Here is a 27,592-nt window from a genome sequence, read left to right on the forward strand (position 1 = left end):
TCGATTGCTCTGTTGAGGGTGGGGCTCGATGGCGAACCTTTGGCCGCTCTGGTGGGGGGTTTATGGGGGACAAAAAGGGATTGGGACGGGGGGTAGATCTGAGCCCAGCATTGACCCGCTCCATCATCTCCTCAGTGAATTTCAGGTGTGGGGGGGAGGGAGAAAGGGAGGGGGAGGAGGGTGATGGCCTGTCAGGGGTTTGGGGGACTGGGGAAGGTTGTGGTCCCTTGTCCTGGTCGTTGGTGTTGTTGAGAGAGTTGGAGGCAAATAGGGACCCCTTTTCTTGCCTTTCTGAGGTTCTTCCCGGGTGGGGGCAAATGGAGCTCCTCCTCAAGGTTTCTGCTGGGCTTTGTCTGTTCTTGGAGTACTGTTTGTTCCTCTTTATGAGATAACTCCTCGTTTATCTCAGCCTTGGCACCAAGCACAGATGGATAACGTATGGAATAAAACAAGTTGGAGGTTTAATAAACTTAAACCTACACCATCCTCCCTATTCTGGTATTTTAAAGAGTACTTAGCGTAAATATTAAGCAACCTAACTAATAGGGTTCCAACTCCCAGCAACAACAAAAATAAATAAATAAAAAATAGGTAACCACCCCTCACGCGCCACCCCATGATGCTTAATCGACGTAATCAGCCTTAATTTGATGCAGTGTGAAAAAAAAATGCACAGAAATCAATTATTTTTCAAGAAATATTAAATAGATTCAACATCTTTCTTCAACAAAATTGCAGACTGCACAGATGGTACCTTCCCAAAGGAAAAAGTACTATAGCTTACTAGGGTATATATATTAGACTTAATAGTCACTATATACAGTAATTGACTTCTATTCATTTTACATCAAATTAAAACTTTGGGTGTCAGATAATTATTTATTAAAAGCTAGACATTTTAAATGAGAATAAGAAAGAAAAGTATGTCTTTGTGCCCCCTTTTCCCAGTTAATGCCCCCCTGGTTAAACTTTGCTAGATTCGCCCCTGCACAGTTACCAGCCGTCAGCTACATAGAAAAAGATCCTGGTGTAGAAAGTAATATTAAATAAATTGTAACAACAGCTTATCAAGCTTAAACGTGCTGCTGTTGTTCAGCCGCTGGTTTCCTCTTTCTGGTGCAAAGTGGGCCAAAAACAAACAAGAGAGACGGACTCGCGACAGAAAAGCCGATCAGCTGATCATTGAGCAGTTTCACGATTGAAGTAGCAGCCGGAGAGCGAGAGGCAGTCGCTTGTTAAGCTTAACTTGGGAAAGCTTTACAAACATTCAGAGATGGACTTACACACTTGCTTCACTTCTCTCGGGGATAACTTTGTCGGAGATGAAATGCCAGGTTGCTAGCGAAGCTCCACATGCTATCCAGACCACCGACGGTCCCGCATGCCACAGCCGCTCTATCACGTGATGCATACTGCTCCGACGTGCTAACGTTCTGAGGCGAGTTACGGCGTGTTGCAAGTTTTGTGAGGTGCTTTCGTGATATTTAATGGATCGGATTACATTTTTTTTATTTTTCTCCGATATCCGATCCAGTAATTTAGGTCAGTATCGGACCGATACCGATACGTAATATCGGATCGGTCCATCTCTATTATAAATATGAATTTATTTTATTTTCAGTTGCTACAAATGGGACAGACATGACTGGGGGATAGGACAGGGAAAAAGAATGAAAGAAAGAGAGGGAGAGAAAGAAAACCAAAGGGGAGAAGAGACGGTGAGAAGGGGTGGAAGAAAGAAAAAAAAAACACAAACAAATAAAACACCTGGGTCACCTGTATGGAGGGAAAAAAACAGAAGAGAAAGCAAACAACAAAGAGCAATATAATAAAAAAAACAGCACAATCACAATAAACTAGCTAGCCATAGATATCAATAGTTACTAAATAATAAACGATATTGTGCAGCACGCAAGATAAACAGCGCACAATGTGCTTTGAGGCAGCAGCCAAGAAAGCTGTAGTCCGCGTCTGTGAATATCCGTGTGTACACCTGTGTGCATACCTGTGTGGATCAGCATGCTTGCATTCCAAAGGTTTCTCCATGTAACGATCTGCTAGGGAGTGTGGGGAGCCACAGCCCTGTCCTCCAGGGTATGAAGCAGGTATGGAGGAGATCAAACCTCCAGACATCCAGAGGCTCCCAGAGCACAAGAGACCAAGGAAGACCAACAGAGGGGCAGCCGCGCCACTGTCCCAGTAAGAGCTGAGGAGAGTCCCAGATGAGGGCTCACTCAGCAGCCGCGGAGCAGAAGCCAGGGGGAGTTGCAGTGACGCGCCCGTGAGCTCCGCCGGCAGCCAGCCGTGCCTGAGTGACCGAGCCCCAGGCTGAGAGGCCGGGGGCACCCCACCTTCGAAGTGGCCCGAGCGAGCCCCAGGCTCCAGGCCCCGATAAGCGGCCGCCAAGGAGTGAGCCGGTGTGTACCCGGATGCCCACCCCCAAACACAAAGAACCACCAATGCACCGACACCTGAGGGAGTCCACCACCGGCAGGGGAAATGGTGGTGGTGGAGATAGGCCTCCAAACCTTGGAGGGCCTGAGATGTCCCCAGAGATGTGGCGTCTGATACCCAACCTGACATATAGACACAGACATACAGGAACACACAGACACAAACATCCATTCCCACCCTCATGCTCTCATATGCACTTACTCCACACTCAACCAATGTGGTTGGGACATAAAGAGACGCTGTACACACTCCCCAAGCGTACTCTACGAACCAGGTCTAGGTACCCTTGCCCCTGGAGGGGGGAACTGCACCCAGACCCAGGTGGTGTTACCCTTTTCCCTGTGGTGGGGAGAGGCAGACCGCCCCGACTCCGCAGCAGCAGGGAGGCCCCACACTCCAGACTGCAGTCGGACGGCCAACTCCTCCTAGCCCCCCCGCTCCAGCAGGCCGCAGAGAATGGGGGTGAGAGAAGACTCCAAGCCTCCCTCCACCCGCATCTTTGTAGTGTTGATGCATGTGTGTTCTAAGGTGCATTTAAAACCCAGGAGGGCATGGAGCTACCTGCCAGAGAGCAGCAGGTAAGCGCATAGTCCCTCCTGCTAGCCCTCAATGTCGCACGTGTATTTAAAATTGAGAGGTGGGCAACGACGCCAGGGGTGAGGTGTACAACCCTGATGGTAATTTAGACTCCGTGTATCGTGCCCACCCCCAAGATCCTATATGTATGTGTAATGAGAGTGTGAGTAATGTGATTGTCTAAGATGTGGGATAAAATTGAGGCAGAGGCAGCCAGAAGGGGACAGAGGGGTGGGGGGTAGCCTCCTCTGCACCCTGGTGACATACCCCTACTCCAAGGCCCTGCATGTGTGGGTGGTTGTGGTGGAGCGGGAAGAGGGAGGCAGCTGGAGATGGGGAGCGAAGGAAGGGAGGGGCAGGTGACCCCTCCCCGGGGCCAGCTCCCCCGCTGACCCCAGTAGGCACTCCCATACTCCGCGACCCGCCAGGGAAAGGGGGCCCAGGCCCATCCAGACCGGGACCCAGCGCAGCAGCGCCCCCCAGCCCCGGGACAGTCCACCCAACCCCACCACAGAGAAAACTGCACCCACCCCACCATCCACTCATCTTCCAGACTACATGAGACAATAGACACCCAGGCTGAGATCTTCCTCCACCTCTCCTGTATCTCCCCCTCCTGCAGAGAGTTCCTGAGGAGAGGAAAGCTCCTGCAAGGTGTGACAATCTCCCCCACCAGTTGAAGAGCCCCCCAGGTGGCTCGACGCACCGGCGGCACCCTGCGCCAGGGATGGGCCCCCATGCACCCACCCGCCCTCAACCCCGGCAACACACCAACCAGGATCCAAGGCCCCGAGGCCCGGCCAGGGCCCCAGCCCAGAGACGGAGCGCCCCCAGAACCTCACGCCCATCCCGGACCCACCCAGGGGCAGCCAGGCTACCAGGTCAGTAACCCACGTCCGTCAGCAAAGACCCTCCCTTAGCCCCGCTGCACGCAGCCACGAGGAAACAGTCACCTGAGAGCCAGAAGAGCCCCCAACCAGACATGACCGCTACCCTGGGTTGAGCCCCCCAAGGAAGATGCCTCCGGGGAACCCCCCGACGCCCTAAGCCTGTCCCTACCCCCACACCAATCACAACAGTGAAGGCGGGACCAAACTATGACCCCCCCCCCCCCCCCCACCCCCACTAGGTGATGGAGCTGATCAAAGGAGCCCAGAGCAATTGATCTGATGTGGTGGCCGAGGCTGTATCAAGACTAATGTAATCTAATAGATAATTTCTATATTGGTTAGAATTAAGATTGTTTTTATTTTTCCAGTTCATGAGGACAGTTTTCTTGGCTATGCATAGGGCAGTGAAAACCATATGGGCAATATTCTTTTCTGAAGTGACATTATCTAAGCTGCCCAGTAAACACACTAAGGGGGAAGTTGGAATGTTACATTTCAGACATTTTGATAAGTCTTCACATATCTCGCGCCAAAACTTCTGCACTGGTGGACAGAACCAAAGAGCGTGAATGTAATTGTCTGGTGTATTGCCTTGACAGTGTGAGCAGTTGTTGGAAGATGTAAAGCCTATCTTGAACATCCGATGACCTGTATACTGCACTCTATGTAGTATTTTGTATTGTATTAATTGCAGACTGGGATTTTTAATCAATTTAAAGGTTTTTAAGCATACCTGAGACCAGAAGTTTTGGTCTAAACTGACTGATAAATCTGCTTCCCACTTTGCAATAGGAAGTGATATTGATTCATCTAATTTAGAAAGTGTTCTGTATATTTTAGATAATAATTTGGGGGATTTAAGAGTAAGGAAATGTGCCGCACTTGGTGGTGTTTGTAATTCAACTTGACTGAGGTTAAATTTCTTTTTTATTATGGATTTAATTTGTTGATATTCTAAAAATCTTTTCTTGTTGATCCCATATTGTGCAACTAGTCTGTCAAATGGAATAAATTCTGTTCCCTCTAATGTATGTTCTAAGTGTTTAATTCCTTTACAACTCCATTCTGGGAAATTAATCATATTATTGTTTTGTAATATGTCAGGGTTATTCCAGATAGGTGTACGTTTGCATGGGATTAATGAAGACTTCGTTATTTTTAGAAACTCCCACCATGCTGTCAGAGAAAAGCTGATGTTGATACTTTTAAAGCATTCATGTCTTTTGATGTTTGAGCTAATAAATGGTAGGTCTGAAATCTCTAGATCCTTGCATAGTGCCTGTTCAACATCTAGCCAGGGCTCATCTAAGAAGGTATGTTTTAACAATTCCGAGATGAACTGAAGCCTGTTGGCTAAGAAGTATTGGTGAAAATTAGGCAGTTCTAATCCTCCTCTATCCCTTTTTTTTGTAGCATTTTTAAGCTGATATGCGGGGGTTTATCTTTCCAAAGGAATTTGGAAATATATGAATCCAGAGATCTGAACCAATCTTGTGATGGTTTGTTAGGGATCATCAAAAATAAGTAATTTATTTTTGGCAAGATCATCATTTTTATAGTGGCGACCCTTCCCATGAGTGATATGGGTAAAGATTTCCATCTAGTCAGATCGCCTTCTACTTTCTTTAGAAGTGGGATGTGGTTTAATTTAGTTAAGTCTGAAAGCTTAGGAGAAACATTAATACCTAAATATTTAATAGTTCCGGATTGCAGTGGGGCAGAGGAAGTATTATGGAAGGAGCAGTTAATGGGGAGAACTGTAGATTTTGGCCAGTTAATTGAATAATCTGAAACTCTTGAAAACCAGTTTATTAGAGTAATTACCTCAGAGAGGTTGGTTTGTGTGTTTTGCAGAAAAAGCAACACATCATCCGCATAGAGACTGATTTTATGTTCTATGTTCTTACATTTTATGCCCTTAATTGTTGTAGCCTGTCTAAATGCTGCTGCTAGAGGTTCGATAAAAATTGCAAAAAGTGAAGGAGAGAGTGGGCATCCCTGTCTGGTGCCCCTCAGGAGACAGAAGCTGGAGGATGTCTGGTCATTTGTTCTGATACGAGCTGTTGGGGAATTGTATAATATTCTTATCCAGTTTATGAAAGAGTTTCCAAAACCAAATTTGTGTAAAGTTGCGAATAAAAATTTCCAGTTAACTCTGTCAAATGCTTTTTCTGCATCTAGAGATAATATTATGGTTTCGATGTTTTTATTGTATGAGTAGTCTATTAAATTAAGTAATCTACGAGTGTTTGTTGAGGAGTGCCGACCTTTTATGAAACCAGTTTGGTCAGGATGAATTAAGAGGGGGGTTATTTTCTCTAATCTCTTTGAGAGAGCTTTGCAGATTATTTTAAGGTCTACATTTAAAAGAGAAATTGGACGATAGCTTGAGGGAAATAAAGGGTCTTTGCCTGGTTTTAGCAGGAGACTAATGTTGGCAGAATTCATGTTTGGTGGTAGTCTGCCATTTTCCTCGATTTCCTGCAACATTCCGTGGAATACTGGTGCCAGAATTGTCCAGAATTCTTTGTAGAATTCTGCAGGGAAGCCGTCTGGACCTGGAGCCTTATTATTGGGCATACTTATCAGGGCTTCCTGGAATTCACTTGGCGTCAGTGGCGAATCCAGTTCCATTGCCTGACTGTCTAGTAATTTTGGAAGAGTAAAGTTGTCAAGAAACAGGTCAATTTCATTTTTAGATGGGTTTATTTGTGGTGAGTATAAAGTTTCATAGAAATCCCTAAAAATGTTGTTTATTCTTCCAGGGTCATATATTGTGTTCCCCGATAAATCTTTAGCAGCACATATAGTTGTTTTTTTCTTTCTTTATTTTTAACTGGTTAGCTAGAAATCGACCTGATTTGTTACTGTGTTCAAAATTCTGCAAGCGAAGTCTTTGTATAAGGAATTGTGTGTTGTTTTTTTTTATTAATAGTTTCATTTAATTCTAGTTTTGTCTTGCGTATTTTGTTCAATGTTTCCTGATCTTGGTCGCACGCGTAGGCTTCTTCTAGTGATTTGATGGTTTTTTCTAATTCCTGAATATATTTGTTTTCTTCTTTCTTTTTGTGTGATGAGAAAGAAATTATTTTACCTCTCATCACAGCTTTCCCTGCTTCCCATAGAACAGAAGCAGATATTCCGGGAGTGTCATTAAAGTCTAAATATGAAGTCCATTCCTTTTTAAAATATTTAATAAAGTCTTCATCTTTAAGCAGTGATGTATTAAATCTCCAGTTTTTACTTGGCGTAGTATTATTCTTGTGCATTAGTGTTAAAGATACAGAAGCATGATCGCTGACAGCTATAGGATGAATCTCAGTGTCTGAAATGTCGCTCAGCAGTGAGCTGCTGACCAAAAAATAATCCAGACGAGAGTAAGAGTGATGAACATGCAAGAAAAAAGTATATTCCTTACTGTTGGGGGGAAGGGAGCGCCATGCATCGCGAAGGCCAAAGTCGCTCATATACTGTTTGATTATATTTGTGGATTGCCAATTGCGCTGAGTTCCTGTTGTGTTGAGCCTATCCATTTCTTCATTTAGTCCAAGGTTGAGGTCACCGCCAAGAATGAGTGCGCAATCGAGGTGTTCAGAGAGTGTACTAAAAAATCCGTGGAAGAATGAGGGTTCATCAACATTTGGACCATATATACTTACAATACATAGTTTTTTGTTCAATATTGATAGTTTAATAATTAGAAATCTACCCTCTGGATCTATAACTGTATCGAGTACTGTAAAATTAACATTTTTATGTATTAAAATTGCTACTCCCCGTTGTCTAGAATTATAACCGGCTGCAAACACGTTAGGAAACTCAGGTGTTTTAAGTTCGTTTAAACCTGTGACAGGTCTGTGAGTTTCTTGTAATAAAACAACATCTGCCTGTAGTTTTTTAAGCTGGTTAAATATCTTTAACCTCTTTCCTCTGGTGCCAGCTCCATTTACATTCCATGTGACAAACCTCAGCATGCCCATAATTGTGTGTGTATGTCTAATGATGTACGCTGGGTGTTTCGTTTAGACAGGTGGAGAGAGTGTGGAAACATCCCTTGTTTGTAAATAGAAAGAGAGAGAGAGAGAAAAAAAAGTGTGGTGAGAGACTCCATAAGTCTGACTATGTGTGTGAATATTCACTAATATGAACAAGCGTGGCTTGTGTTATGTGTCCTGCAAGTCTGTGCGTGCTGTGAGGCTGTTGTGAATGTGCTGCCGTTGAGCGGATGTGTTTGCGTGATCGTGGTGTGAAAATATGGAGAAATAGAGGGTGTTGTTTGTAGGTGAGTGGGGAAGTAGGTATCAGTATGTATCAGAATCATAATCAGAATACTTTATTGATCCCTGGGGGAAATTATTTTTTGTTACAGTGCTCCATTTTAAACCAACATTAAGACAAGACAGACAATACACTAACTAAGAATAGTACAATATATACATATATATACATACATACATACATAAGTCACTCATAAATAAATAGTTGGAAAAGAAACGTGTAGTTGTAGCAGCAAACAGTGTGTTAAGTGGATGCGTTGTACAGGGAGATGGCCACAGGCAGGAATGATTTCCTGTGTCGTTCAGTGGTGCTTTTCGGTAATCTCAGTCTCTCACTGAACGTGCTCCTGTGACTGACCAGCATGTCATGGAGTGGGTGGGAGGTGTTATCCAACATTGTCTTTATCTTGGACAGCATCCGCCTCTCCGACACCACCTTGAGGGAGTCCAGCTCCATCCCCACAACATTGCTGGCCTTACGGATTAGTTTATTAAGTCTGTTGGCATCTGCGACCCTCAGCCTGCTCCCCCAGCATGCAACAGCATAGAGGATCGCACTGGCCACAACAGACTCATAGAAAATCCTCAGCATTTTCTGGCAGATGTTGAAGGACCTCAGTCGCCTCAAAAAATAGAGACGACTCTGGCCCTTCCTGTAAAGTGCTGTGGTGTTTTTAGCCCAGTCCAGTTTATTGTCAATGTGTACTCCAAGGTATTTATAGTCCTCCACAATGTCAACACTGACCCCCTGGATTGAAACAGGGGTCAAGTGTTTCCTGGTCTTCCTGAAGTCCACGATCAGTTCCTTGGTCTTTGCCACGTTGAGCTGCAGATGATTCTGCTCACACCACGTGACAAAGGAGTCGACCACAGCCCGGTACTCTGTCTCATCATCCCTGCTGATGCATCCAACCACCGCAGAGTCATCAGAGAACTTCTGAAGATGGCAGGTCTCTGTGCAGTGGCTGAAGTCTGTGGTGTAGAGGGTGAAGAGGAAGGGGGAGAGGACAGTCCCCTGTGGTGCCCCTGTGTTGCTGATCACCTTGTCAGACACACACTGTGGGAGACGTACATATTGTGGTCTTCCTATCAGGTAATCAACAATCCAGGACACCAGAGAAGCATCCACCTGCATCGCTGCTAACTTATCACCCAGGAGGGTCGGCCTGATGGTGTTGAAAGCACTGGAAAAGTCAAAAAACATGACCCTCACAGTGCTCGCCGGCTGGTCCAGATGGGTGTAGACACGATTGAGCAGGTAGATGATGGCGTCCTCTGTTCCGAGACGAGGCTGATAAGCGAACTGAAGGGGATCCAGATGTGGTCTTACTATGGGTCGCAGCTGGTCCAGGATGAGCCTTTCCAGGGTCTTCATGATGTGGGAGGTCAATGCCACGGGCCTGTAATCCTGGGGGCCACTGGGACGTGGCGTCTTTGGTACAGGGACGAGGCATGATGTCTTCCACATCACCGGGACCCTCTGCAGACTCAGACTCAGCATAAACAGTTTATGAAAGACTCCACACAGCTGGGGGGCACAGGTCTTGAGGACAAGGGGACTCACTCCGTCTGGTCCAGCAGACTTGCCTGAGTGAAGTCTCCTCATTTGCATCTCAACCTGGTATTGAGTGAAGGTGATGGGTGGGGGAGGGGTGTCAGGACTCTCACAGGAGGCAACATGTGAAGAGAGAGGCTGGCACAGTGGTGTGGTTCTGGATTCCAGGCTGACTGCAGGTGAGGTTGTGGGGGTGGGAGCAGACACTGTGGTGTCAAATCTATTGAAAAACAGATTCAACTCGTCGGCTCTATTCTCACCTCCCTCAGTTCCCCTGCTGTTGGTTGGCCTGAATCCAGTGATGGTCTTCATGCCCCTCCACACCTCTCTCATGCTGTTCTGCTGGAGTTTCCACTCCAGCTTCCTCCTGTAATTGTCCTTAGCCTCTCTGATCTTGTCCTTTAGTAACACCTGGATCTTCCTCACCTCCTCTTTGTTGCCCCCTCTGAAAGCCCTCTTCTTGTTGTTGAGGAGGGCTTTGATGTCCTTAGTCACCCACGGCTTGTTATTTGGGTAACAATGAACAGTCTGAGCTGGAACAATGGAGTCGGTGCAGAAAGTTATGTAGTCTGTGATACACTCAGTAAGCCCATTGATGTCCTCGGCGTGAGGCTCACAGAGTGTTTCCCAGTCGGTCACCTCGAAACAGCCCTGTAGTTCTGCTAAGGCCTCCTCTGACCACCTCCTGACAGTCCTGGTGGTCACAGGTTCCCTCCTCACAATTGGCACATAGCGGGGGGTGAGGTGAATCAGGTTATGATCTGACCTACCAAGTGGGGGGAGGGAGGAGGAGCTGTATGCATCCTTGACGTTAGCATACAGTAAGTCTAAAGTTTTCTCTCCCCTGGTGGGACAGTCCACATATTGTCTGAATGTTGGTAGTGTATTGTCCAGTGATACATGGTTGAAGTCACCCGAGATCACAATAAAGGCACTCGGGTGCTGAGTCTGTAGCCGAGCTATGGCAGAGTGGATAGTGTCACATGCAGCTGTGGGGTTAGCAGAGGGGGGAACATAGACAGCCACCAAGATGACGTGAGAGAATTCCCTGGGTAAATAATACGGCCTGAGTCCAACAGCACACAGTTCAGTGTCCGGGCAACAAATCCTTTCTTTGATTGTTATGTTGGCAGGGTTACACCACCGGTTGTTAACTAAAACAGCAAGCCCACCTCCTTTCCGCTTACCGCTAGCGATGCTGTCCCTGTCCGCCCGAACAGTGTGGAAGCCTTCCACGGAAGCATTCTCATCGGGAATGTCCTGGTGTATCCATGATTCGGTGAAACACATCAGGCTACACTCTCGGTATTCCCTCTGACTCCGTACCAGTGCTGAGAGCTCGTCGATTTTAATTGCCAACGATCGCACATTACCCATCACGATAGACGGCAGACACGGTTTAAACCTCCTCCTCGCTTCGAGCCTCCGCTGTCTCACCGTCACCTTTTTTCTTCTCTTCTGTCCTTGACCTCTGCATCCCCGATGTGTTTTCCTCCAAATTTCAGCTGGTACTTCTGCGGGCCTGGCCAGCGAGCCAGCCGGCATCAGGGCGATCAGCTGATCTCTGGAGTAAACAGTCCGTGCGTGTAGGAGATGTGCCGCGGTCCCGTTCCTTGATAAAAGTAACAGTTCCACGGCCACCAGAAGAACAAAAACTCTCTCAATCCACATGATTGAGTAAGAGATAGAAAACGGAGGAAAATACAAGTCAGGAAAAAAAAGAATACGTAAGAAAAAAAAAGCTAAACTAAGAGAAAAGCAGGAGCGACTGTAACAGGCTGCACGCTGGTTGGCGCATGCGCACTAATATAACACAAACATTACATGGGGATACAGGTCGGAGATTGGTAGAATCAGAAAAACATTGAAATATACACTACAGTGGGGAAAGTACAAGAGGAAAAAAAGAGACCCCTACTCATGCTATGATTCCATGGTAGGACAGCATGAGAACAGGAAACAAAAAAACTCCTCTGCACAAAAAGCACATAAATGTCCACAGCACAACATTGTGAAGACATGACAAGCCACAGGGGTGGGAGGGGGGTGAGGGGTAATCCGAAGCGAACACAGCAGCCGCCCCGCACAGCGCTACCATTCCAGCGCGGCACGCAGACCCGCCGTGTTCCCTTGCAGGAAACAAGCATCGAAGGCGTTGGGAAGGGAGGGGGGATGAGTGCGTGCTTATCAGTGTAAGTGTATGTGTGTGCGTGTCCAGAGTTCAGCTGAGACAGTGTCCTTCGGCCTATCAGGCTAAGTAAACAGTCCTCCAGCCGATCCAGGTGTCCTTCATGGGATGGGAAGAATAGTCATCACACAGTCGTTATCAGGGAGTTTTTTTTGGTGGGCTCCAGCCTTGGGCCTGAGCAGCTGGCGCCGTGGTGTCCAAATGTAGAATATTGTTGATTTCTCCTTTATGCGAGCAGCGAATTTAGCACTCTGACACTGGGGCCTCGATTTCCCGTTGGAGAGCCGCGAGCCTCCCCATGATGGTATCAAGCTTCTGTTCCGTGGTGTTCTCGTTCTTTTGGTTCTGAGACCCCACAGCTGCAGTGAACCGTTCTGCGATGTTATCCAACTTTCGCTCAAGGGTGTTATTGTGAGCAGGCCCCTCTCTGATGTATCCCATCATACGCTCAATGGTGTTAGTTTGAGTCTTCACGGCAGCTGTAAGCGTCTCCAAGGTGTTAACCATGCTGCGTTCGGTGTGGGAGGCCGCGCCTCGTCCCATCGCTTCAATTCCAGCGGTCAGCTTAGGGGGGGTTTGAACAGCTGATTCCGCTCTCTTATTTCTCCGATAAGTCAGGGCCAAGCCAGCTCCGATCAGCAAGAACCCTGTTATCATGGTTCCGAATAGGTAAATATCCTCAGCGTCCTCGATAGACAGTCCCGCCAGGCACAAGATCCTCCAGGTCTGCCACCCATCCATCGTGTATCCGGCAGGGAAAGTCCCTCCAGGGCACTCGGGCTCTCCCGAGCCCAGACTTCTCGTTGAGAAGAGGGTGTCAATAGTATTCAGAGACCAGTTGATCAAATCCATAATTCTCTGTTAGGTTTTAGAGAACGACAGTGAGAGACTGTTCGAGGGAAAAATAGTGCACACGAGACAAGACAGGACACAAGAGGCTAAGCAGGGAAGATAAGGGGAAGGAGGAGAGGAGAAAAGTGCGACCGCCTTCACCGAGAGCCAAGAAAGAGAGTCAATATAACCACGGTGTGGTGCCGGGGTCGGTAGAGCTGTCCGTCCACGGCGATGACAGCACGGGAGCCTTTCTGGATGAAGCTACGTCGAACTGGGAACAGGACCTTGCATCGTTCCAGGATCTCTTTGGGGAACTGGTCGTTCACGCTGAAGTCCGTTCCTTTCAGCTCTCTGCCGCAACTCTTCACCTGTTCCTTCTGTTTGAATTGACCGAATTTGGCCACAATAGGCCGTGGTCTCCCGGTCCGCGACCTCACGCCCCCCAAGCGATGTACTCTATGGAAGTCGATGTTCTTTACGGTGTCCTCCGGCAGCTTCAGGTGGATTTTAATGAAGCTGTTCACCGTTGCCTCCGCGTCCTCTCCGGCAGATTCTGGAATACCAGAAAACACAAGACTATCTCTCATGCTACGGGCTTGTAGATCGATAACGGACTCTTTTATTTTTTTATTTTCAATGTTCAGCTGGGTCACGTTATCGGTGAGAGATTTGACCGACTCCCGTAGAGTGGTATTTTCAGCGGCAAGCGTTTCCACCTGCTGCTGGCTGAATTCCAGGGATTCTCTCAGAGATTTAAATTCCCGGTGTAAAATCTCCACCAGGGACAGCCTCGCATTGAAACTGGACAATCGCTTGTCGATTGACTCCAGGATGTCTACGATGTCTTTGCCGGCGGGCAATGTTGTACCGGGGGAGTCTGCCGGGCGACATCTCTTCGATGACGGCGTCTCAATTTTGGTTGGGGAGGATGCACTGAGGGCCTTCTTCATTACTAAATCTTGAAAACAGCGGTCGATGTAATCTTGGAGAGCGTCTAAACACCCCCCGTTGTCCTCCAGGGTGTTACAGATGATAGAACAGATGTTGTTAGTTATATGACAATTGATTAGTATATTTGGTAATACTGAAGCTTGAAAAACCTTTGTTAAACTCTATGCTACCATTTGCTTCTTTTTTTTTTTCCGCCAATTCTCCGGCGTCTGACGTCACCTACAACATGGGTCGCTTACCTTACTCGTCACTTCCGTCACTTACTTTCCAAACGCCAGATCTGAATGAGGGTGGGGGAGGTTCAATTTGCCATGTTGCAAGGAGAGCTTAACTTCTGTCTCGCTAGCTTGCTCTGCACTCTTCATTCTGGCAATGCTGTCTGTGTTGAACGCTCAGTGGATCTGCGTTCGACAGTGCAGCCTAGGCGGAGTAGTCGAAAGCAGATTCACTGAGCGCTCAACACAGACAGCATTGTCAGACGGAAAGTTGATAAAATAAATTACAAATTTTGTATTGTTCGATACATATGCGTACGAACCAAAAGCACTGTATCGAACGGTTCAATATCGATGCGAGTATCATTGCACCCCTAGTATTTATATTGTTATCTTGTCATTTTAGCCTGACTGTTTGGAACAACTCTGCTCATTAAACTGTGTTAGCATGTTAGCAATTCTACTGCATGGAAAAGCAGCTCTGAGTGATTATTCAGATTTTCCTTTCAGTTATGATTTTAGTATTACTGTAGTATTATGGTGGTAGTATTGTAGTTATTGCAGCCCAGTAAACTGAGTGTGTTAACTGAAACAGTCAAATGTAGTTGGACGTCTGCAGAGATGCTCTTTATTTCAGGCGACGTTCAGGATACAAATGTTGAAGGACTGACTTACACTGTCTTTGTGTCTTTGTTTAGAAGCAGAGCGACACAGATGGATCCAGTTCTCAACCCTGTCATCACTGTGGTGGTGGGAAAGACTTTCATTGTGACCTCTGTGGAAAAACTTTCAGTCAGCAAAAGACCCTAAAAGTACATCAACATAGACACACTGGAGACAAACTGAAATACTGCAAAGAATGTGGGAGAAGCTTCACCACACCAAGTGATTTAAAACAACATGAACTGATTCACAGTGGGGTTAAAAAGCACCTCTGTGATCAGTGTGGGTCATCCTTCACCACTGCAAGGGACCTTAAATCACACAAACGAGTCCACACAGGAGAGAAACCACACAAGTGCAGACACTGTGAGAGAAGCTTCTCACGGTCACATAGTCGTAACATTCATGAACGTGCACACATGGAAGGAAACTACAGCTGTGACCAGTGTGACAAGAGCTTCAGGAATCTCAGTTCATACTCTGCACACAAACGATCCCACGTTACTAATAAACTGTTTCACTGTTACCAATGTGCCCAAACATTCACCTCATTGTCTGCTCTGTGCAAACATCAGCGCGATCACTCAGGGCTGAAATCACTCCCATGACTGGATCACAGTGAATCTGAAGACACAGAAAGATCCTCTGGTTTCTGTGTCAGACTCAAAAAGCTTGAGATCAGGCTCCACAGAGTTCAGATAGAATCATTTAAACTTGTGTTGAACTGAACTGGTTGCTGGGCTGAACTTCTACATAATACAGATCTACATGGGATCTTCTTTTCTGTTTTTTACTGAGTCAGTTTTGTCCTTTTTTCTCTGTCCTGGTTTTGCTCGTCTGTAAATGATTGAAACTCAGTCAAATAGTTCATTGTTCTCCAGCAAAACGTTTTGGAAACTCATGTTTAACCTTTAAAACTCTGACATGTTTTAGCACACAAGGCTTCATCGGGGAGTTCACTCATGATTGGACCATGAGAATAAAGGTTTTTAGTGGTTTTATTATAAAGGTTTTATTATTATATAACAATGTTAATAATAATATCAATAACATTGAGGCACATTGTGTGGAGGAGGTTCAGTCATATCCTGATCATCCAGACAGATTTGATGGTTTTTATCCTCACCTGCTGTGTAGAAATGGTCTGACTGGTCGCTGTTACTGGGAGGTCGAGTGGAGAGGAAGAGTTTATATATCAGTGAGTTACAGAAGCATCAGAAGGAAAGGAGGCAGAGACTGTGTGTTTGGAAACAATGATCAGTCCTGGAGTCTGAGCTGCTCTGATGATGGTCCTCGTTCTGTCAGGCACAATAACAGACTAACATCCATCTCCTCCTCCGTCTCTAACAGAGCAGCAGTGTATGTGGACTGTCCTGCTGGCACTCTGTCCTTCTACAGAGTCTCCTCTGACACTCTGATCCACCTCCACACCTTCAACACCACATTCACTCAAACTCTTTATCCTGGGTTTAGGTTCTGGTCTCCTGGTTCGTCAGTGTCCCTGTGCTGAGTGGAGTGTAAAGAGTGTCTCCTGTTACAGAAACACTCTGACTGTTGAACAGATAGTTCAGTCTGTACATGTCTGTCTCTTTCACTCACAAACACGTTTTCAGATTCATGGATTCAATCAGTTGATGTTTGAAACTCTTCTAAATGATTCCTTGTAAACTTCTTCCTCTTCAGTTACAAACAAACAGGAAGTGATGTCACATGTGTTCCTGTCCACACAGCAGAATGAGTCTATTGCTGACAGTGATGTACAAACAGAGTGAGCATTTCTGAGGCCCAAAATAAACTGAGTAGTTCACTGAATGAACAATGGACTGTGAGCTCAGTTCCTTCATCATTAGTATGGATTATATATGTATATGTATTATATTAGTATCATATATATCAGGTGCTGCTGCTTTCAGTCATTGTGCAAATGTGCTGTTTGTAAGCTTGTAAAGCTGCAGTCAGCTGAGACTGAAGAAGTCACCTGATCAGTGAGCAAACGTTTCTGAAAACGTCCAGATGAACAGAATCAACCTTTTGGGATCAGCCAGCAATGCAGCATCATTGTTGTTCAGCTTCAGAGGTTTGCAGGAATGAACTGATGACCAGAAACAGCTGCAAAGTCCAAGAAAATACCAGCTGGAGTTCAGCTGCATTTGAAGAAGTCAAAGAAAAGTAAGGATGGCAAAGGGCGACGTTTTCTTCCAAAGAGCTGCAAACATGGTCGACGCCTCATTAGAAGAATCATCTGGACATTTGTGAGGAACTCTAACCAAGAAAGCAACGTCACACAGATCCAACAGACAGTTTCCATGACTGCAAGTGTTGAGTGGAAAAATGCTACATTGCATTATTGCATCCTCTCACCACAGGAGGCGCTGTTGGCACCACTGATTGCTGATCAGCTGTTCTCTGATGATCTGATTGATACTGTGAATAACGGGACTCACTGAACTCTGTGACACAGTGAAGATTACAGAGTTTAACTTCAACATCTGACTGACGTCACACAGACAGAAGGATGAACCAGTGAGGCACAGAACACAGTTACTGGAGATACTGGATCAGCTCCATGTGAACCTCTGATGGAGAAGCTGCTGAGCCAGAGAAACATCAGGACATGACAGCAGCTGCACTTCTGTGTGATACGATGAATCTCAGTTATTGATCCAACACACAGTAAATACAAAGATCAGGATTTCTGAGAGTAATCATTATGAGTCTGAACACATGATCACTGAATGTTAGTCTCCACAATAATAAGCTAACACAAGCAAACACAGCTTTCAGCTCTTATTTTGAAACTGGCTTATTTAGAGAGCTGTGATGTGAGCGTGCCTGGCTCTGAGGCACTTGGGTCAGCCTCTGTTGTTTAGAAGTGTTACAGACTGTGAATGACACAGACCTGTCAGTTTCCATGTTTGTCTGTAACACAGCTCAGGGCTCCATGCTGAACGCATCCATCCAGTGTTATTGATCCAGGACTGATACCAGCATTGGGATCAATACTACAACACACAATCACATGTGTCCACGTGATGCAGTTTGAAGAGCAATCAGATGTCTCTGTATGAGGAGGCGGGGTCACAGGAGGTTCACAGAAACTCTGCAGCAGCATCATCAGCTCACATGGAAACTTTGATGATTCACTTCTGTGGTGTTTTTACAGAAACACGTCACAAAATTAGCTCCACCTGTTTTGTGAGCTTTGAGTTTCTTGTCTTCATCCTGGATTCTTGTGTTGCTGTTTTTACACACAGCAGATATTTCCTGGTTGCTTCCTTGATGACCACATGAAGCTTTCTGAAGCTTGGATTGAAAACGCTTCATTACTCAAAGCTTTCCAACACAGGCATCTGTGCTGCCATCTGGTGGACAAACATGTGAAGTGCAGCGTGAAGCTACAAATGAAACTGCTTCAGCTACGTTTATATATAACATACTATAACCTATATAATGTGGAGATCAGGGAAATTATTTTGTTGCTACTGTTAATAATCATCATCATTACCATTGCATTAATAATATAATCTACAGCATTGATATTGCATTCAGATGTTTAAACATTTTGGTACCCAATTAGCCTTTACTACAGGTGCAGTTATAACCACTTTAAACTGTTGAGTTGAATCTATGATCTTAAATGCTTTTGAATGCTTGTTATAATCTTAAGTGTGTATGGGCTGATTCTGTTGATTCTGAGGACACTCTGTGCAAAGTCTTGACAGGAAACTGCAGGTTTGCAGAGCGTGCTTTTGCAAAAGTGAAACTAAAAGCAGAGTGTAAGTGCAGCTTATTCTGAGGAGCTGTTTGGATGATGCTATTTGAATAACCAGGTTGTTCATTATTATCTTTTATACTTTTATATTCTTTTATTAAGCTTCTAGTAGAGGTTCTTGATTAAAACATTTATTCAATATACTACATATATAGTTTTAGTAAACTGCTAACACATTTGAGAGTGGCCTCTGTTTGACTGCGAGCGTTAGTAGGTGAGAGGTGACACAGAGTGCCAAGTGAGGTCGTGACACACACACACATAGTAGATACATTCAGTTATAGGTGAGAGGTTAATCATGTTTGCTTGCAACTGCGGGCGTGCAGAAGTGGTATCTTACTGCAGAGCATGGTCTGTGGTTTTGGAGAAGCGGCAGTCAAAAGGTTGACAGGAAACATCTGCCATGAAGATAGAGATAATGTTCTTTTCAAACTGTGTTAAAAGTCATTGTGGTTTTGATTTGACGTATGTATGTATGTATCTGTGTGACGTTGAAGGGGCGTCATTAAATTCAAACCCCGATGGTATAAAATATCTGTTTATGCTTTGATTAGTCGGAGATCAGCGCTGTCTGCGTACGGCGCTGGTCCCCCCACGCCTGTGTTCATTAAAATCAATTGTTTGACCAAGCTCTTCTGGACCTGGTTGTTTGTACTCTCCTTCCTCAATATTTGAACCTTAACAATAACTATATGTATAGTGTGTTATGTAGGTGTTAGAGCTGGGGGTAGAACTGCTGATGGCCTGGTTGTTATTTATGTTCCCCATGGTTCACCAGCTCTCACACAACATCAGCACCAATGATCCACGTCCTTATAAACCTCTGAATCAGGTCCTGAAGCAGTGACGTCCTGAGTGAAGACCTGACTGATCACATGACTCTGGTCACCTGGACTCAGTGTTTCTGAAGCAGTGTGCTGGGTTTTTAAAAATACGTGGCTGCTGCCTGATGTTGGGCCCACAGAGGAAGAAGACTCACTCGCTCTTCTTCACTTCCTCCTTAAACATGTGGAAGGAGAGCAAAGTGCTGCCAGACTCTTATTTCTGACAGGAACAGAAGAAACCACAGCAAACTGGTCCAGTTCTTCATCTTCATCACAATCTGTTTATTTCTGATGGTGTCTTCAGTCTGAGGTTTGAAGTTTCCATGTCTGTGTGATGTGTGGTGTGAAGGCTGCTGGTTAAACTGGGACTCACTGTTTAAAGCACTGAGTGCTCATAGAGAGATGCTCCATGAGTCCCAGTACAGACTACAAACATGGTGGAAACTTAGCTTTGATATCCACACACTCTGCACGTCTGTGAGTAACTGTGATGAAGATGTGCAGAGATCTGTGTCCAAACAGGAGAAAGACTGTAAAGACTCTGTGCTTCTAACAGCCTCTGTTAACATATGTGAGGCTGTTTGTTGTTGTTGCCATGGAGCTTTGCACTGTTTGGGTCAGCAGGTCATGTGATCAGGTTTGTTCTGCTGGACGATGGTTCAGTGTCGGGTTTGTTTGCATTCATCAATAAATATCTAAATAAATCAAAGACTCCATGTTTGTTCTTTCATCATGTGACCTCTGCTCATCCATCTCTGTGTGTATCAGGATACATTTGGTTCATAATACACAGAAAAATCAGAGTTATTACCTGTAATAAATGTGAAAGATTCCTGCAGTGATAACCAGGCAGGACTGAAACACATCCAAGCTGTCACCACGGTAACAGCACCGTCCATCCACAGGTGAGGGGAGGAGCAAAAAGAGGGACTTTGACCATTTTATACTAAAAACACTCAACTAATGTTTCTAATATGAAACAAATAAGCCCACATTAATGTGAGCGTTTATTAAATAATAATAATGATGATTTCCTCCTGATCTCATTTCCACAGCAGAGAAAACTGTGGTGTATATTGAGGTGGAGGGTGTGGTCTGTGGCTCAGGTGTAGAGTGAGGGTGGGGTGCACCACAGCAGCATGCTGGGACTGCTGAGGGTGGAGGAGGGAGTGATGATGACATCAGAGCTGCAGCACAGAGACCAGTGAACACACAGTCTGTTCATCTTTGCATAGATACAATATACAGCACAATATTGAATGACAGACACGCTGTGGGAGCTTCCACAGATACACTGACGTCAGCATCCAGAGTCCTCCTGCTGCTCCCCCCTCAGAGCCCCGTGATCAGCACCAACACATTCAGTTAGATGACAGAGTCCAGCTGCAGCTAGAATCAGCTCCCCTCTGTGAACAACAGCACAGCGTCAGTGTTTCACACTCAGTGAAAGGAGGAAACAGCAGAAGAACACCATGTGTGCTACGTTTCCCAGGACACACTACAAACTGCACAAATACAGAGCAGCACGTGGAAGGACCTGGAGCTGCATTTACAGAGCTGCAGACAGCGTGATGTCCTGTATGGACAGGTGGAAGGAACCAAGTCCTCAGCTGGAACACTCGTGTTTGTCCACAGACAGGAAACACAGCAGGAAACTTCCTCACAGAAGTGCAGCTCATGGATAACACACTTCCTGTCAGTCAGAATGAGGCTGCAGCCAAACACAGAAAGGTGTTTTTGTCCAGATGAGCCCAGAGAAGAAACACGAGTGTTCACAGACATCAGAAGCTCAGAGAGGTGAAACATGAGGTTGGAGTCCTCGTCAGCATCCAGAAGAGCTGCTGTGAAACCCTGAGTACTCATGACAGACTCTGATGGCACAAACACATCATGATTCAAACAGAAAGACAAACATGGAGCTCCTGATCCTCCTGCATGAGAACAAGCTGACATGAGCGCTGTGTCTGAGAGTGTCTCCCTGTCACAGTGACAATAACACAGCTGCTGCTCACAGTCATTAAACTGACCTGAGGTCAGCTGTGCTCCTTACATATGAACCATGTGACCTCACATCAGTGCTGTGGATGACTGTAGTCATAGAAGAGTAGAGCTGTAGCAGGTGGTGTGAGGAGGAGGTGGTGTATTCTAGTTAACGCAGTACTGAAACACTCCAGCAGAGGGCGCTGTTAAGTCCTTATTGTAACACAGTTACTGTGTGCAGTTAGACTTCATACATAATCTGCACTTATTTCCATCAGACATGCTGTCAGGAAATGATTGGTTTCTATTGATTCTACTTCCTGTTGACTCGTTTGATGACAGTGAAACAATCACAGCTGATTGTGTGATGATGTAAACTGTCACTGTTACATTCAGTGTGTGTGACATAATGTTAGTGCAGGCTGATAACAGCCTGGTTCTGTTAGAAACACATGAACGTGTCCATAGATCAGTGTGTGTTTAACATGAGAGCTTCAGCCCTGCTGATGTGTTAAATAAAGACATGCAGGAAAACTGATGAGACTCTGAAATAACTCTTTATATTTATAATGTAACTCTGCATCAAAAGAACAACAAAGGATCCCAGACAGGTTTCTGTGAACAAAGACCATTCTGATGTTTCTGTGTTTCTAACACTTTGACATTATTAGTAAACAGACTGCAGTGAGCAGCATTTATAAAGAGCTTCTATATAAAGATATGACAGCTGTTTGACAAGTTTATCACTCTGTGTTTGGACCTGATCAGTCCAGCTGTTTACTTGAAACATGTTCATTTACCTGTTCTGTTATATTCATGTTCTTGTCTCTGTTGAAAACACATTTTAATGTCCCTCAGATTTTTCTCCCAGATGAATAAATATAAAAATGACACAAACTGACTGCAGCTACTTTTTGTCCTTTCTGTCAAAAACCTTCATGTGACTCATGAGAGACACGTTTCAGCTGTTTGTGACAGATCAGAGGCCAACAAGTCATTTATAACACTTTCCATCATTGTTTAAAGTTCTCAGTGTTTCTGTGTTGCTGCGTATAGGATCTCCCAGCATCATCACTGTGCTGTCCAATCATTGTGTGCGAGGTTACCCTTATAGTGCGATGTGTGTTTGCACAAAGAGAAGCATGTGTGTCAAATATAAATAAGCACAGAACAGAAACAGCTGCTCGTTTCTTCTGTTTAGAGTCAAGTTAGTGTTTTGTGTCTTTGTTTGAGGCCTGATGTCGAGCAGAGGTGTGTGTAACTGCACTGGTCTGTTATATGTGTGAAGTGTGTGCTTCTCTTCAGCATCATCTTTGTCACTGCTGATTCCTTTGTGTCATCATGTGTTGAGAAGAGAGAACAGTTATAACGGAGGAGCAAAAGGAAGCCCTGAAATCTGCATCAACAAGGAAGTGTTGGCTCACCAGTGATCCCAGCAGAGCCACTGGTTTGGCTCCAGTTGTTCTAGATTCAATGATGTTGTTGCTACAGATACATGTCAGCATCTTTATTGAATTTAATATGAAGCAGAAATGGTGTCATTAGGAGAAGAAGAGGAGAACAAGTCCGGCGAGGAGGCAGCAGCTCTTAAAGATGAAACAGCAGCTCAGCCCTGAGCTCAGAGAGCTGCACATGAAAAAGCTCCTCAAGCAGATCCTGTCAGAGGTTTGTCATCAACAGGAGGAACTGTTCACATCATAGGATGAAGATGCTGTCAGCTGGATGAAGAAGGTTATTTAATGCAAACGTTCACACTGAAGTCAAATTGTTGTCGTGTTGAACAGATTCATGTACTGATCGTCTCCAGAATGTTAGAAGAGCTTCAATGAATCATTAGAAACAACTTACAGCTGCACAGCTGTGTCAAACACATCTGTGTGTCATTGTGGGATTGTTGTGTTTCTACATGTGACACACGTCTAAAACATGCACACAATCTGAACACAAACAGGGACTCATGTGTTCCCACAGCCAGATGCTGAGAGCCATTTCCTTGTAGTCCTGTGTCTACATACATGAACCATTAGATGTTATTGGAATGATTGTCAGCTCTGATAGTTTCATGTGTGTTTAGCTGGACGCTGTTTGATCCTCGACATGTTTAAAGGTGTCCAGTCCTGAGACACTGGGGCTGGAAACAGCTGTGATGTCATTGGACTGTCACACAGACAGAAGTGCATGAAGCGAGCAGCCGAGGAGCCGCTGATGTTTTGGATTCAACAGCATTTGAAAGGTCGACACAGACACATTTGCACACAGAAAGCTGAATCTGTCATATGCCACAGTGAACTCACTGTTCAGTGTTTTTCAGGAAGCTTCTTAACTGCCTCTGCTGCCAAACAAGCAGCTGATGTCCTTGAGAAGAAGCTGAAGAAGTCTTCAACAACAAATACAGGAAGTGGACTTTCAAATACTAGATTCACTTTAGACTCACAGAGAAATGACTCAACCAGCTGTGTTTGACTCCTTTGATTATATGAAAGGTCAGTGTGTGTCTGCACACAGACTGTTGTGTTGGACTGTTATTCAGTTGTCTGCTGAATGGTTTCAAATGTCTGCATCTCAGCTGTGATGAGGCTGGGGGTCATGGGAGGCCACCGTAGCAGCCTCTTCAACATCATGACATCATCATAAATGCTGCTGGACTGTCTGATGGGCTGACGGTGAAAAAGCCGTCGGGAAGGAAACAGAAGACATTTCAGAGGCTGCAGCAGATTTCTTTGATTCGGGGCCTTTTTCAGCTTTATTGGACAGAGCAGTGAAGATAAGTGACAGCAAAGCAGAGAGAAAGGGGGCGTGGCCCGGGTCAAAGCCAGGCCAGCTGCTCTCCACCTCGTGGCACATGGTCACCTGCTCATCCTAGTGAGCTCCACCAGCAGCCCTTTCACACACTTTACACTGTCAAACACTGTGTGTGGACCTCAGCTAACAACAGGCTACATTTAAGTCTGGACTACATGCTTTTATATTGTTTTTATTCCATCAGCAGCTCAACATCATGAGCAGCTTTGACATAAAGACATCAAACTCAAGCTGACTTTAAACTACTTTTAATACAGGGGCTCAAAAACAACAACATCTTTATTATATATCAGGACAGAAAGTCATTTCATCTCAAAGGGAAACAGCTTTATTTGGAATAACCAGCACTATCAACTGGTTTGGGATCTCCACCAGTTTCATGTCTTTGCAGCTTCTCCAACAAAGTTCCTGTAAAATCAGCATGTTTGTCTTTATTGGTTTGATAGTGATTGATTATTCAGTCCCAATCTGCTGTCATCTAAAGAACAAAATGATGTTTCTATGAGTCACAAAGCTCCAGATGTTGTCGGCTTCACAAAGAAAACAAAGAACTTAAACACAAAGTGTTTGGAGCCAAAATGTTCCCAAGCTGCTCTTTTTGAAATGGCAGAGGTACAGTGGTGTCTAACAGCACACTGTGGAAGGCAAACATGTTATTGTTGGATGAAACTTCATGAATCCTTTGTAGATTTGAGCTGTTGGAGCCTTTCTTTTCTCTTCAGGTGTACAGATGCTGAGGAGGCAGGTGAAGCAGGTGGAGCTGTTGTGATGCTGGCAGAGGGTGTGTCTTAGTAACTCTGTGAGGCAGAACTGGATCCAACATTGTGGATGTGTTGATGTTGGAGCCATTAAGAGTCTCTGGCCACACTGTAGGATTTCCCTTTGATCCACTGTGGGGGCATTTTGGAGTCTGTCAGTGAAACTCTTCATGTTTGTGTTTGACTCCAGTTTATAGAAACAGAGAAATGTGTCATGCTTTTGTTCGGCCTCCACAAATACACACATTTGTTCATTGGTTGGACTTTTTGGAAGGAGACACATTGAAAACCATGTTAATAAGATCTTGTTGTTTCCTGTGGATCCGACACAGAGAGTGGACTTCAGACAGAAAGCGTGGAAGAGATTTTAGAGGCCGTGTGTGGCAACAGGAAGTTTCTGTGTGTTTGCTGATCTTACATGTGGAAAACAACATGTGATGTTTGTGAAGTTCTACAATGATCATTGTTCTCACAGCATTTTGAGTGGGAACAGTTCAAACTGGGAGTAGTGGGAGTTATTTACTGATTGAAACAAGCTGAATGTTTCTGTGACGATGAAGATCAGCAGCTCAGCTGATCAATGAACTGACATCTATCAGTCGTTTCATGAGATGAAGTCATCAGCAGACATTTGTTCTGACTGTGTGATGAATGTCAGAAGGTCAGGGCTCTGCTTTAGTCACTGCTTGATGATCATTGGCTCATTGTTGAATCCAGGGGCCCAGTCTGACCTCTGACCTTTGCTGCAGGTCTTCTGTGTTGTCTCCACTTTCATGTCTGATCTTCTGCTGTATCGTCCAAAATAAACATCTGGATCATTTCCAACACTTCAGCAGATCTTTAGTTTGGGCAGTGCAGCACAGAATAACACATATTGTACTATACTGCCCACTTCCTGATCTTATTGGATCTGTGTGTGAGGTTGGTGAAGGAAACACATGTTTACTGAGTGAGTCGCTGCCATTAGGAACTAGTTTTTATATCACAGCCTGGAAATCACACAGGACCATTTCTGCAAGTGAAAAGTCGTCATTGGAGGAAAATGATTGTGTAGTTTGTGCGACTGAAGAATTGTTCCAACTACATGTGCTGCTGACCTTTGACCTTTCATTTAGGTGCACAGAGGAGTCTGTGGAAACATCCAGAACTGAGGCAGTGCTACAGATGCTTCAAATAAAGTGGTGTATTATTCATGTTTTCTATGGATCACATCCAGTATCCTGATCTAACGAGCCCCCTTTTTGTGGATTTTAGAGCCTCTGACTTTTGCTGCGTCTCATTTCAAGCACAAGAGCAAGAAGTGGATGAAGAAATGGGGCGAGTGGGGTCAGTGTGGTGCACGTCAGCTGTGCTCACACATGCTTTCACAAAGAACATGTGTGTTCACCGGCAGCATTAAGGCGCACTTTAGTCTTCATAATAATAAAGTATTCTGACTTTATTCTTCTGAATCCTCACAGTCATGTTGCAGCTCTGCTTTGCTTTAAGAAAATGTTCTACCAGGATGTTACTTTCCTAAACGTGTTCTCCAAATGTTCCAAAGACTTTGTTCTAAGTAGTTCTACATGATGAAACATCCACACGGAGTTTAAGAAGGACACACAAACACCATCTGTCCTTTCATCATGTGTACAAATGTGTTCAGATGTCAAATGTACCGTGAATGGATGTAAATGTGGATCGTTCCAATAAAATGAGACAGTTTTGTAAGTGGATCCCAGTTTGAAGTTCATTAAAACCTATAAGAATATGTTATTCAAACCAACTTTATCCAACAGGAAGAAGCATTAGGGGAACAGGAAACATTCAAACATGTTTACTGTAAGAACTGCACAAAGGAAGGAAACACAATCCTACACACGAGCACTTTAAAATGGACATTTAGCTTTTCAAACATCAGGGAGCTGCAATAACAACACTTTGCCCATTCTGATCAGACTGAAAGATTTATAGAGATTTATCCATGTGCTGGAAAAGGATTTGATATCAACATAGATGCAGATTAGCAGGAGCATTTTCTTCATATTGATTTAGAGTTCAGTACCAGGAATATGTAGAATTAACATCTGTGTGCATGACGAGTGATGAAAATTCAAAGTCAGGCTTTCAAAGGATGTCAGAATTGGTGTCTCTATCTGTGACTGTCCCAGAGGAACCTACCTGAGGGATTATTACAGATCTGTCTATATAGAAAGACTTGCATTGATTCACAGTGTACAATTCTTTCTAATCTATTAACATCTTCCTCCAAATCCTGTTTCTGCTGTTTAATGACATATGTCTGAATACAGACAGTGGAAAAATGTCAGTTTTAGTTTTACTGGATCTCAGTGCAGCATTTGATACAGTTGACCACAACATATTACTCAAACGACTGGAGAACTGGACAGGTCTTTCAGGAACTGTACTAAACTGGTTCAAAACATACTTAGAAAACAGGAAATACTTTGTATCAATAGGTAACTTCACATCTGAGCAGACAAGTATCACATGTGGAGTTCCCCAAGGTTCCATCTTGGGACCCTTTCTGTTTAACATTTACATGCTCCCACTGGCACAGATTATAAAGAACAACAAAATAAACTGTCACAGCTATGCAGATGACACACAAATATATATCACAATGTCACCAGGAGACCAAGGCCCCGTACAATTTTCTCCAGCTAAACAAAACAAAACTGAGGTAATAGTCTTTGGCGCCAAAGAAAAACGATTACAGGTCACCAGAGAACTTCAATCTATACATCTAAAAACCACAAACCAGGCGAGAAATGTGGGTGTAGTGATGGATGCAGACCTAAACCTAGAAAAACACATTAAGACAATAACAAAGTCAGCTTACTATCGCCTCAA

At 44.7% G+C, this 27,592-nt stretch overlaps 2 long non-coding RNA genes across 2 annotated transcripts in view; one reads left to right on the top strand and one right to left on the bottom strand.

Moving 5' to 3' along the window:
* The window catches only part of LOC143415871 (uncharacterized), a 47,550-nt gene extending 31,466 nt beyond the window's left edge, over window positions 1-16,084 (top strand). Inside the window, exon 4 of the long non-coding RNA XR_013096294.1 lies at window positions 14,639-16,084. This is a non-coding gene — a long non-coding RNA (uncharacterized LOC143415871). The remainder of the gene's footprint in view (window positions 1-14,638) is intronic.
* Window positions 1-27,592, bottom strand: part of LOC143415866 (uncharacterized) — a 350,735-nt gene that overhangs the window by 306,011 nt on the left and 17,132 nt on the right. The gene's annotated exons all lie outside the window — the stretch shown is intronic.

The sequence above is a fragment of the Maylandia zebra genome, unplaced genomic scaffold (assembly GCF_041146795.1).
Source record: "Maylandia zebra isolate NMK-2024a unplaced genomic scaffold, Mzebra_GT3a scaffold11, whole genome shotgun sequence".
NCBI lineage: Eukaryota > Metazoa > Chordata > Actinopteri > Cichliformes > Cichlidae > Maylandia > Maylandia zebra.